The sequence below is a fragment of the Apteryx rowi genome, unplaced genomic scaffold, assembly GCF_003343035.1.
Source record: "Apteryx rowi isolate R43461 unplaced genomic scaffold, aptRow1 scaffold_85, whole genome shotgun sequence".
NCBI classification, from domain to species: domain Eukaryota; kingdom Metazoa; phylum Chordata; class Aves; order Apterygiformes; family Apterygidae; genus Apteryx; species Apteryx rowi.
In genome coordinates this window covers 2,010,121-2,022,629 of record NW_020451149.1, presented here as the reverse complement: position 1 = coordinate 2,022,629, position 12,509 = coordinate 2,010,121, and the positions used below count along the sequence as shown (strand labels likewise).

At 44.6% G+C, this 12,509-nt stretch overlaps 1 protein-coding gene across 1 annotated transcript in view; it reads left to right on the top strand.

The window, feature by feature from the left end:
• CCNI (cyclin I) overlaps positions 1 to 12,509 on the top strand; it is a 35,983-nt gene continuing 23,474 nt past the window's right edge. Inside the window, exon 1 of the mRNA XM_026090138.1 lies at positions 1 to 132. The gene's annotated coding sequence lies outside the window, so the exon portion shown is untranslated. The remainder of the gene's footprint in view (positions 133 to 12,509) is intronic.

The window sequence follows — 12,509 nt, the reverse complement described above, 5'->3', positions numbered from 1 at the left end:
CGCCGCCGCCGCCGCCCCGGACATGGGGCCCGCACGGAGCTGAAGCGCCGCGGAGGAGCCCCGCCGCCGCCGCCCCGCCATGGGGTGCTGATGGCCGGGCCCCGCCGGGCACCCCGCCACCGCGCAGGGGAGGTGAGCGGCGCCTCGGGGGCTGGCACCGGTGCGGGGTTGGGGGTGCAAGGCACCGGGTGGGGGGCGTGTGCGTGCAAGGGGACCGGTGCGCGGTGCAGCAGTGCGTGCGGTGCGCGGGGGTGTGTGCAATGCGCGGGGCAGCGCATTGTGTGTGCARTGCCATTGTGTGTGCAACGCATTGTGTGGTGCCTGCGGGGCACTGGGCGTGCAACGCGTTGTGCGCACAGGGCGCGCGCTCGCGGGCGTGCAATGCCCGTGCGCGCGAGTGCGCAGTGCACGGCGCCGGGCGATACACTTGCATGTGCCTGTGCAGTGCCTGGGGGCGCGCAGTGCACGCGTGTGCGTGCAGCTCCTGTGGGTGTGCGCAGTGCTCCCGTGCGTGCAATGCAACGCAATGCAATGCACGCGTGGCCGCCTGCGGGGTCCGGGTGGCCAGGGCTGGCCACTCAGTTTGGGTGCTGCCCGGGTGTTGCCCCGTCCCCCTCCCGGGCCCGCATGGCCTGCAGGCGGGCACAGACATCAGCGGTGCAGTTGTGCCCCAGGTGTGACTTCATGTGTTTAGCCGTGCTGGTGACCTCCTGGTAACGGATGTGAGCTGGTTTTGTTCTCCATCTTCAGCGAAAAAATCGTTTGTAGAGATGGACTGTGCTCTTCCCCCTTCCTCCTTTGCCCTCTCACCTGCAATGGAAGAAGTTTCCTTGAAAGAAGAGTGGCGTTGTTTTCTATACATCTATCTCCAGAGGGACGCACTAAACAAATAAGGCTACCATAGGTTATTTCAAGCTAATGGTAGCAAGCAGACTTGCAGAAAATCCTCCGGAAAACTTGTCCGTACCACCCAGAAAGACCTGTCCCGTTGCCTTCTTTTGATCCCATGAAGGGAGGGAAAGAAGCAATCCTCTGTTTTCCTACTCGTAAAAATAAAGCTGTTACCAGACAGACTCTTTCGAGCTTGAATTAAAAAAGTGCTTTTCATCATCAGCCTTTGTGTGCAGTCCTCCTGCCCAAAACATCCTTTCTTTCCCTGGTTTGCTGTGATGGCCTGCTGCATGGCACAGCTCCTTTTAAAGACAGAGGGGCGAGATATTTTTTTGCCAAATAAAATATCTAAAATGAGCAAAATGTCTTGTATGATTGTGCAGTTTCCCTGCCGGAGAGTGTCTCACCTTTTCCGTGCCATGGGGTGGCCGATGTGGCTGTGGCCCCCTCTCCCCAATGTCCTGGTTTGGGGCTGACTGATACCTTGCCTCTGGTTGAAAACCAGGGGGTGTTTGTGCGTGTGTTCGTGTCCCTGCGGAGTCCGGGTTTTGCAAGGTGAAGCCGGGTAGGAGCTTAGCTCTCAAAAAGCAGATCGCAGTATCTCTTCCTTGTCTCGAGGGTTTGATTTTGGATTCCTGCAAACGATTTAGGTTTGCTTTTAAAGTACCTTGGCTCCGTTGCCAAGCCGGGGATGGTTCTTTCTCTCATCTTGTGTGCCTGTGCCTGCACAGATCTTGGCAGGGGATGCAAGAAGCTGATCTTTTGGCTTCTCCCCAGCAGGAGGTAAACTTTCACATGGTGTGTATGTACTTCTAATTATCCTTCACCTCTATTTAGAGCTTGCATATAGTTGGACATGGCAGGACTGATCTTAGACTCTCCTTTTACTGTGTCCTTTCTGTATTCTGAACTGGGCCTTGTATTTTCTTACTGAGTCGTGTGTTTTGTTTTTCAGGGTCCGTATTTAAAAACACTGTGAGATTCCTTCTGCCATTCTGTCCTTGCGTGATAGGGTATTACTGCCAGTTGAAATGCCATTCAATACCCTTTCCACAAAAGATACTGCTTGGTGGATGTCTGCTGGGGCTGGGCGTTCCCACTATTTCATGTTTGAGGTGAGAGGTAGTGCGAGGCCTGTTGCTGTGTCTGCCAAGGTAAATTGGTAAGGTGAAGTGGCTGCAGGCCCTATGGACTAACAGTGGGTTTTGTCCAGGCAAAAAGATTAAAACAGGCTGTCTCCTTCCTTCCCCAGAGGAAACTGTGAAAAAGCCTGTAACCCAAAAGGTATTTTGGGGAAAGAGAAGGGAGGGGTTTTCCAGTTGATTCTTGTAGCTCTTAGGGGCCTGGTGTTGAGGATTAATCTTCACGGTAGAAGAAGTCTTTTTGCCCTGTGTTTGCACAACATTTTGCAGTGAGGTTCTGGTTTGCCACTGGAGTTCCTAAGCAATATTGCATTGCAGAAGTGAGCCTGTAATCCTCTTTTTTGGTTTAAAAACATAGGTAGGTCCACTGCAGTAGAGTATTTTTGTCACTGCCCTCGCTATCTGTCTGCAGAGAGCCTGGAGCAGATCTGTCCTCTGCAGAGCGTGCGCCTGCTGGGGCACCTCTGTGGTGGGACTGCAGCCAGCGTTGATGGGTGCTGGCAGCGAGCAGAGCAGTGCTCCCTGTGGCTGGCGGGCAGTCTGGTTTTGGATGCGATTGAAGGCATTGACGTGCCTCGGAGGAACCTTGGGTTTGGTGGGTATAGGCTACCTGGCGAAAGCAGCCTCTGTCCTGCCGGGAGAAGAGGCCAGGTTGCCTGCCCTGCCGCGTGCACATAGGCCTTCACCAGGAGTTGTGTCCCCAGGGGGCTAACGAGGAGTTGTTCCAAGGCCAGCTGGGCAGCTCGTTAGACTGGCTGCACAGTGCTCCCTCCTCCGGGCTTTGCACAGGGGGGTGTGCGCACACCTGTTTCCTACTGTTGCCGAAGCAGGCAACAGAAATGAGGAACTGAGAGCACTCATGTGGTGGATCTCGCCTTCTTTTGGTGCCTCTGTGAAAGATGCTTTCCTTTGAATATCCGCAGCAATGCACTGGTGAAAGTGGTAATTAACCTTGACCTCACACTGAACAGGGTTCTTAAGAGCACGCATCGTTTAGGTTTATTCTTCATGTTTCTATGTGCCGCTTTTTAGGAGCTAATGATTTAATGCAGCTCTCATGCTGATGTAAATGATCCGTTTATCCTGGCTGACTGAGAGAAGAATCAGGTCTACTATATTGATGCATTTTCCTATATCTCTAGCCAAGAGTCTTTTTAATTCTCCAGGAGCAATTCTTTGTTCTTGTAACCAGAAGTTTTAGTTTTTCTTCTTTCCCCTGTTTTGCTGAGATTTCAGTTTTAAAAATGTGATTTGTTTATATAGAGAGGATATTTCAAATTCATGTATTAAAATACCCAGACCCAGTAACATGCAAAACCATAACAAATGCACAGCCTTCTCAGTGACTGTGGTTTCCAAGAGTTAAAGTACATTTCACTACCAGTCCATGCTGCCGAAGCTTTCCTACAGATACACTGTAGGCAAGAAATGCTTAATTAGAGAGTGGGTGCTTTTATTAATAGCCCTAGGTAGAGGTTTGAGAGCATTTTGTAACCAGTGGCTCTCTTGGTATTGTCTACCTCATGATACTGATACAGAAAACAGAAGGTTTCCTAACTCTCAAAGGTTGTACAGCAAGTCACCCACTGAGTGGCATTAGCAGAGGGAAACCCTTAGCCATCAGGTGCTCTCTCCAGCTCGTGGCTGGGAAGAGTTATAGAAGTACTGGGAAACAGAAAAGGAAAGGTACCAGTTGAACTGGAACATGTTGGGGAAGAAATGGAGGCCATATATTTCCCCTCCATTTATCTCCAAGGTTTGCTCTAGGGATCAGGTTGATTTTACTCCTCGCAAGTCCAGTGTTTCACCTATCTGGCATCTGGTTCACAGAGACTTTCAAATAGTTCTGCTATTTTTAAGTGGCTATTAATCCAGAGAGAAGAAAACTTAAGGGGAGTGGACAAGCATCATGGATATGCTTTTACAGTTACCAGGATTCTGGACAGAGAGTTGTGTTTCCTAATGTTTACCACCCCTTTCCTACATTTTCAGCCTACTGTTAAAACTTACGGCAGAGGAGAATTTGGAAAAATTTTGGGACTTGCAAAAATTGCTTTGTGTGAGGAGGAGACTAGTTGAGGAACTCTATTTCAAGCTTTTCAAGTAACTAGGAAATGAAAATGTATGTGAGGGTGACAAATACAGTAGAGATATTAAAATGTGTACTGTAATGTCATAAGTCATATTTATTTCATGGTTTAAACTGTTAGTTTATTCATACAAACTATCTATTTTCTTCCTTTGCTAATGAGTTGTTGTATAATGATGCTTGAAGCATAAGAGTAATTGCTGAGTGTTCACAGTCTGCAGTTTATTTCACAGTCTGCTGTAGGCATGAAGCCTGCTGGAGGTAGATTTAATAAAAGCTGTGCAGGACTAGCCACAATGGTAGCAGCTCCAGGAGAACTACGCGTGGTATTTTGACCGCCAAATGTTAACCCTTCAGACTCCATTGCCCCTGCATGGAGCAAAGGGTGAGTAGAAGAGACGTCACATATCTCCAGATACCTAGGTATTTAGAGCTCACCTGCCCAGCAACAGATTGTAGCACTTTTCCTTAGTTTCCATGACTTTCAGTGGGGCTAGAGATGATACAAACGCAGGTACCGTCACTAGAACGCTCCTACTAAGTGGGAAACCCAGGCAGGCCATCAAGGAGATGATTGCTTTCAAGGGGGATTCTGATTAACTGCAAATAGAGAGTAGTTTCTTTCACAACTGAGTGCAAAAAACACCTATTTTCCTATGACAAAAAAGCAAGGTGAAGTCATTCAGATGTATGGAAAATCTCAGGTGTCTGCTGTCTCAGTGTGAGGCAGATGTGGTCTGAAATTTTCCCTTCCTGTGTGTTTGCTAACTGCAAACATTATCAGTGCTATTTTATTAACCGTAGGAGGTAGTTGCATTTGGTATGTAATAAGCTGGTCTAAAAGCTCACTCATGAATAACATGTTACTGCAGATACTCTGTTTTGCTCATCAACCCAGACATCAAACATTTTCTTTACCTGGCTGATGGGATGTGCTGGATGAACCCACTTGCCAGAGGCTTTTGTGCCTTTTCCAGTGTTTTTTTTTTACCATATACAGCAAGATTCTGTTTCTTGGCTGGGACAGCTCTTGACTTCAGTGGTGTTTTGTTAGATGAGAACTTGGCCCCCAAAATCTTCAACCTTTGCCTTTCTAACATAATTTTGACTGTAGCTCCTGGGTTTTAACTGCTCGTAACTGCAGCCATGCAGCTGAAAAATCTGCTTGCTTTAAGGATGCAACCACTACAATAACATTACCATCAAATGCAGCTTGGTCTCCGTTTACTAAAGTGAGCTGCATCTCTTTGGAGAACTGCAAATGTGTCTATACTTGCATTGATAGGAGCAAAGGAGGGCTTTGCACAACTATGCTTTGCAGAAGCAGCAGAAGGCGAACTCCAACTTTGCCATTATCAGCAGAGCCCTTGGATGTAGTATTTGCAGCTTTATTACTGACACCCCCACCTCCCGAGGTTTCCTTCCCTCGATTTATTTTGGGTCAAGGACTCTTGTGCTTAGGTTGTCCAGAACTGGGGAAATCAAGACTTTAATATTTGTACCAGTTGGGCAAGAGAGATGAGTACATAGGGAAGAGCCAGGACTGTGCTTGTGCTATCCTATTTTTGTGGACAGCTGGAATTACGTCCTTCTCCATATTGTCTCAACAAGAAGCTAATTAGAGAGCGAGCTCACGCTCCAGGAGGATAATTAAGCTTTATAACTGTGGGTTCTCTTTGGTTAGTGAGAAAGGAGATTGTACCCTCAGAGCCTAAGAATGCTGCTCTGCAGCTACTGCGCTGTACTTTATAATTGATCTATTGTTTGAACAGCAGATAATTTCTCATTTCCTCATAATTATCTCTTTTTAGTGCCTTACGCTGTATCCTGATATTAGCTGTAATCACTGATAATTTACCCTGAAGCCACTCAGAGTCTGCAGAGCAAAATATTGGCCTTGGTGATCATTTATGCTTTCAGATAAAATTCTGTTTTGTTGATGTCAAGAGGAATCGAGCCATTTTAGTTGCACTTTTTTTTGGATGTGGGTGTTAAACTGTGTAAAAACTTGTTTGGTTTTGTTGCTGTTCATTTATGTTAATGACTGACTAATGCCGAAAGACAAAAAGAACTATTGCTGAATTCTGTTCCTGTGTTTTTGCCCATAGAGGCATTGTATTTATTTGGTTTGAGTGATTAAATTACTCAAAAGGTGGTGCGTGATGGTTTAGATTTTGAATGCCTGTTGGCCCTTGCCTATGGAGAATTAGCTTTTATGTGCATGAAAGCCTCTGGCACKATTTTATGAAAATATTGCTCAGGCTTATACTTTGTGAGCTTGATTTTCCTCAGAGTGACTTCCTTCAAGTTACTGTTGATTTATAACAAGTTATATTGGTGACAGGAGAAGTGAATCAGCCTCTTTACGTGTTGCTTTTCCTTTTAGGAGACTTAACAGTGAGACATTACATAATGCCATCTTTGTTTTGTTTTGTTTTGTTTTTTAACCTCCCTGCTCTGCTTTTAGCATTTGCAGAGGCTGTGTGTGCCCCTAGAACTGATGAGCCACTTTGGGCATGCAGCCAAGCTATTGCAACTGTGCTGCTTTGAGCCTGAAGCCCACGGGTCCTTTTGCCGCTTGTGTGCACAGAATTTGGTGCAGGGCTCTGCTATTGTTTTCTTAGATTTACCCTTCATTTAGGTTGGAAACTGTGTAAAAATACTGGGCATATTTCAGCAAACACTTGCTTTCTTTGCCTGGTTTGTTGTTTCTTTATACACTTCAGTTCTGAACAGGGAGGTAGTACCATTTCTGTGGTGTATGACTGCAAACTGTCCCATGCAAGGACTGTCTGCCCTTGGTGTGATTCTCCAGTGCACACAACGAAGGCTCACATTCCTGACTTGGCAGCATGTCTGTTTTGAGTATTGAGATCTGGGTGCCAAACAACAGCAGGCCTGGTTCCTACCAAAATATTAGCCTGAGTCCCTGGGCTGATTTTAATAGATCTTGTGAGGAGTTTACATCTTCAACAGCCGTCTTGCATGCATATCAGCAGCCAGATGACAAGCCCACGGTGTTGAAAGAGCATAAAAAGTAAGCGTTTTTGTTGCAAGTATTCATAAAATGGCATGCAGGGGTTTTGGTTTGTGAGGGTTTTGTTTTTGCTTAATTTAATCCATGCGAGCAAACAGCCTCCATCAGTTAATAACTTTTCCTTTGATTTTTAGGTTCAAATAAACCAAAATCTGAAAGCAGAACTCATTAAAGTATATTGAGTTTCATCTCCTCTTCGCATCAAACGCATACGTTATGCAGCTGGAGCTGGTCTCCTAAGGCTGGATTCTGAGTTTACCTTTTATCCACAGTTTCCTTGGTATGTTGCCACACACTGCCTCAAAAGGGAGAGGAGCTGTGATTCAAGCAGCTTGTCTGCATCACTCAGCGAGCTGTGGGACAAAAAATTCTAAGCACTTGCTGACCAAAGGCTCTGCAGGACAAATGCTACTTGGACCAACTCATCTTGGCTGTTAGAGAGACAAAAGGAAATGCAAACCTCATCCAGCATTTTTAACAGCCATTAGAAAAGGGGGTAGGGTAGGCATGGATCTGTGTACTTGTGGATCTCTCCAGCAGGAAAGGATGGTGACGGTGTCTGAACGTTCAGGCATGAGTTAGTCTTCTACCTTGTCTTTTAGACGTCCCTACTTTTGAAAATATCATTTAAGCCTGAAACCCCAATATCAATCACCTGTCCCACTGAATGAAGTGCAGCAGAGATTTCTTAAAACTGATCTCTTTTAGACTCCATGGGTGTAGGTGAGAATAAACTGGGTGGCAGGCATAGATTTTGTTTTTTTTACAAAACAGTAGCCGCTGAAAAAAAAAAAAAGAATGGCTCAAGCCTGTACCTGCAGGTACTTCCCTGAGTGACAGCCATCTGACAGCAGCTTTATACTGCTACCCTTACCAGTGGTTTTGCAATTTGTCACCCTCCTTGCTGTCTAAAAATGACCTCATCCAGGCATTTCTTGCCTTGAAGTTATTACTCCTGTTTTCTTGATTTTTTTTTTCTATCACTAAGGAATCCTATGAGAAACTGAAGATGTTTGTATTTTTTACCACATTGTTTTACAAATCTGGAAGTGTGTACATTGCTGTGACAAATACCACCTGGACTTTCCTTTCTGAACAGGCTTGTAACAAGCAAAACTTTTGTTCTGCTCACGGTTGCACTTGCAAATAATTCTGGACCAACATTGCCAGTTGTTTTGGAGTCTGAACAAATGCACAGCATGTGAGCCCTGATTGTTTATAAACAGGTTTGTAGTATGTTTGTAAAATGCTTGTAGTCCTCAGTAATCATGACTGCACCCTTAATTCACAGTGGAGTCCTCTCTTTGGTCTCCTGCATGCCTGAAGAGCCTTTCACCATAATACGCAGAGTAATAATACAGAAAAATCCACTGCATTTCACTACTCTTCAGTATTTATTTCTTTCACTTTTTGGTCCACCTCTTGTTCTCAATGGAAATGGTGCAGGGGATTGACCTCTTTCTTTTGGTGGAGGGCGCTTGCCTAGAGCAGAATAAAACCAGAAGATGGTGATGGGAAGAGTGCACTGCTGCTGGGCATGATGCAGCTCTCTTGGGAGTGAAAAGAGGGCTCCTCCTCCTGTGTAGTCCGTAAATGGGCCCTGGAGTTTCTGTGTTTCAGAACAGACTTAAAAATGCCTCCCTTCCCTCCCATCAAAACATTACTGTTCCTTCTCTTCCTGCAGTTGCAGACTTGCATTTTTAACTGGCAGCTTCCTTTAAAATGTTTGGAAAACTTCTTAAATTTGTAAAACTGTCTCTAAAATGAGGTCAGCTTTATTTGCACTCCCAGGAAAAATCTCGTTGGAGGAAAAGAAGTGGTGAGTGTGTGAGGTGTATGTGCTTGGTTGAAAGATACTGCCAAAATATCTTACAGGCTTCCCTTTGTAGCAGGTTGTGGGAGGTAGTGCTGGGTGAGTCATACAGACAAATGGCAAGGGCCCTCTTCATTTCTCAGCCTAAATAAAATTCCCTCTTTTCGAATTTAGGTCTGTTGGCTGTTTAGACGCAAGTCAAATATGCCGCTTGTTAAGGATGCAGTATTGTATGTTTACCTGTAGCATATTTATGTTTCCTACTAATATGTTTCTCATGGGGAAACATAGCCTTATTTTTAATGTCTTTATTAGTATTCATTACATAGAAGTCAGTTCATTGCTTCTAATCCAAGTATTTATTTAGATCTTGAAATTTGAAACTATACACACAAAAATTTTTTTGACCAGTATATTCAGTTATTTAACTTGATAAAGATCATACAGTGTCTCACAACTCTGTCAAGCTCTGTCATTTCCCTTCGCAAGGCTGCAACATGATTTACTTTCTACAACTTCAGAATAGTTGGATGTTGATCTTAACCCCTGCCGGTCCTCTGCTTATCACTATTGCTTCAGATTGTGCTTTGATGAGTAGAAAACACAGAAAACTAGACATTGATTTCCAGTAGTGAGGCATTTTTGGGAACTTTTAGTCCCTAAACCACAAAAAAATAGGCCTCTTTAAATTGTTATATGACACAAAAACAGTATAGAAATTGCAAAGGAATTTTATGCCTGCTGCTTTATTGCATTGCTTAAATCTGAGGTGAACAATCTGTTTCTTCTGTATTGCATCTGTTGCATGTATTTTATTGCATTGCTTCAATTTGAGAAGAAGAATCTCAGATTTAAGCAATGAAATAGACATTTATTTGCCTGGAGTAAACTTCTGGACCTCCTTACTGACATTGGTGTGGAAAGAGTTAAGCCAAGAGAAAGCCTCAGATACTAAAATTAACCTCCATCCCACCCCCCACCCACAGCTTTGAAATTTCTAATCACAACTTGCAGTTAGATGATTTCTTCTAACAGTGCAAACTACATTTTGATCATTTGAAATCACAGATGGCTGGCTGGAGCTCTCAGGAATTCAGTCTCCTTCCTCTCCCTCCTGCTTCGCCTTCCTCCCCCACCCAGAAAAATCTGTTTTCAGGTCATCTGTAAGATTATATTATTGCTTGCTAAAGCTGAAGTGGATTTGGCTGCTGGTCGCTGAAAATACTTAACAAGGTCTGCAGAAATGCATGTGGTGGTTAAATGCTATTGAAATTACCCCTCTTGCCCAGAATACCCACTTGGATTTGTGTACAAGATGAAGGTAGCAGTTTTTAAACTGTCTCTAATCCTAGAAGTCTTGTTAATGATCTGTGTTTAAAAAAAAAGTATGCAAAACAAAGGGAGTTTTTACCAATACATGGAACGATTTTGGTGATCCTATTTAGAGTGCAGTCCTATGAGGAGCTGTACTGGCATAGCTGGATTGCAACTGGAGGCAAGGGAAAACCAGGAACTTTGTAAACTCATTTTGCTGGTGGATAGTACGTTCATGTAACTATGTCTTTTGTCCGCAAGAGCCACTTTATTGTCAATGTAAGCGAGTACGAAGTTTAAAAAATTGCATCCTACACAAATGCAACCCCCCCCCCAAACTAAGAAGGTTTCTGCCTAAGTGGCTGTCTGCCCCAATTACTGTAAACATGAAACTGCTTTGTTAAACTATGTAGCCTGCAGCACCTACAGTGTAAAACTTCAACAGGGAAACTGAAAGTACCTTTTAAAGTAAACTATAAGCTTGGATCAAAAAGGGAGACTTTTATGAGATGAATTACATTTATGGACCAAGTCAGGGTATTTTTAATGGATAGGCATGGTCTTGAAGATCTCCAGTAATTGCTATGCTCCTCATGGTGAAAAGCTCTCACCAAAGTTTTGACTCTCTAATTTCAGAGCAAGGTTCAACCTGCAGCATGTGATCTTGCTCACAGGAGACCTCAAAACAAAGCTGATGCGTTGACTTGGCTCACTTCCCTTTCTCTAACTTTCCAGCAGTTCTTTAGGGAATTTGAGAGTAGCCAATTGACCTTACACCGAATGGATTAAGAAAATTCAAGAACAGTCGTTCACAAATTTCCAAACTGACCACAGGAAAAAAATACATGGAGATCAAGTTTAAATCAGGAAAAGAGAGGCTGAACGTTAGAGTAGGCTGGTTTATGGTGGCCTAATCTGACTCAGTCACAGCTGCTGCAGTTTCTTCACCCTCGGGTCTCTCAGGCAGGTACTCAGTCACAGAAGAAAGTGTGCAAAAGTGGCTGACCAAATCTTTGCTGTCGGAGCAGGCTTAGCCCTCCTGGTGCTACTGCTGCTTTCTGCAGAGATGCCTGCTCATGAAGATGTCTTAAAAGTATCCTTACTGCTGATGGGAGCCTTGACATTGCTTTTCTGTGATGCTCCTTTTTTAACATCTTGATCTGAGCAGGAGTCTGGTCCCTCCGCTGTCTTCATCTGACTTCTCCGCAGCCGGAGTTAGGCAACCTGTGCCGACCGTCCCATTTCTCTTTCTCCCCCGGCAGTTCTTGCTCTGCAGTGGCTCCGTGTGTTTTGTGAAGTGCTGTGTGCATGTAGAGCATGCTGTAATTTTTTTTAAAATGGCGTACATTTATCTGATTAAGAGCTATGTAAATTTAGATGCAAACTAGTTTCAGCCCTCAGGATGCTTGGCGAGTTGCCTGGTGTGCTCTCGGTGCTGGAAAAGTCTGTGTACCACTGTTGCTCCAAGGGAAACTTTCAAGCATGTCATTCTTCTTTTTTTTGTCTTACAAAGGTTGTTGTGCCTCAGCCCTCATTGATTTGCTTTCCTAGTTCAGAAAGGAAAGGTTATTTTTTCCTCTCTTTTCCCCTTGGCAGCTCCAGGAGAGTTGCCTTCACTACTCATTAGAAAGGGTTCTTGTGCCGCCATCTGCACTTGGTAATTAAGGGCGCTCTAGCGACGCCACTCAACACGCTGCTGGGGCCATTCACCGGTTGATACAGTACGGGTACTGTCTGTTTTTGGAAACCTGCTATGTTGGGACACTCTGTCAAGCTCGTGGTGTTGATTTGTGACTCTGAGAACCTGAGAAGAGGTGGGTAATGTACAGTTGGTTTAATCACAGTATTGCATATGTGCCTGCAGAACTTATTTTTATTCCTACATCTAGTTACTGATTTGCAGCCAGATAAATGACAGGATACCTGGCACAGTCAGTTCTTTTCATTAGCCTCCTTTGCCAAGTGGGTAAAACTCCTTTTTCCTTGAAACAGAACAGCTCTCTAGTTGCTTCTTTGCTAGATGTAATAGGTCATCTTTATGTTGTGGGGGGGGAATGAAACTGTGTGCAGGATTTTCAGAATCACAGAATCACAGAATSGYTGAGGTTGGAAGGGACCTCTGGAGATCATCTAGTCCAACCCCTCTGCTCAAGCAGCGTCACCTAGAGCACGTTGCACAGGATGGCGTCCAGGCGCGTTTTGAATATCTCCAGAGAAGGAGAC